Source organism: Nanorana parkeri, unplaced genomic scaffold (genome assembly GCF_000935625.1).
Source record: "Nanorana parkeri isolate BGI_ZX_2015 unplaced genomic scaffold, ASM93562v1 scaffold22, whole genome shotgun sequence".
NCBI lineage: Eukaryota > Metazoa > Chordata > Amphibia > Anura > Dicroglossidae > Nanorana > Nanorana parkeri.
The window spans coordinates 222,331-222,752 of NW_017306290.1; the positions used below are offsets into that span (position 1 = coordinate 222,331).

The 422-nt window shown below is 39.3% G+C and overlaps 1 protein-coding gene across 1 annotated transcript in view; it reads left to right on the forward strand.

The window, feature by feature from the left end:
- The window catches only part of TBC1D32 (TBC1 domain family member 32), a 232,910-nt gene that overhangs the window by 109,330 nt on the left and 123,158 nt on the right, over positions 1-422 (forward strand). The window lies entirely within an intron of this gene.

Below are 422 nucleotides of genomic sequence, written 5' to 3' on the forward strand. Positions count from 1 at the left end.
TCAATTTGAAAGATAATTGATTCAGAGATTTATCTGATGGCCAGTACTGGGGCAAGAAGGATTTTTTTTTTGCCCTCTTGCAGAAAATTGGCCTATATTTGTAGGGTTTTTTTTGGTCTTCTTCTCAATCAAGCAAATAAAATACACACATTGAACTTGATGGACCTGTGTCTTTTTTCAACCTTAGCTGCTAATTATTAGGATATAACCTGGCACTTATATATGTGTTTGTTATTTGTCTTGTCTATCCCACTGTTTGTGCATTTAATAATAGGTTATAGCATGCTTAAAGGAGAACTATGGGGTCAGTGTTTTTCCCCATAGTTCTCCTTAGGGTAACGAGAGGACACAAACTAGCATCCTCCCGTTACCCTAAGCTCAGTATACCGCGAGCTACAGCTCGCGGTATACTGAGACGCCGC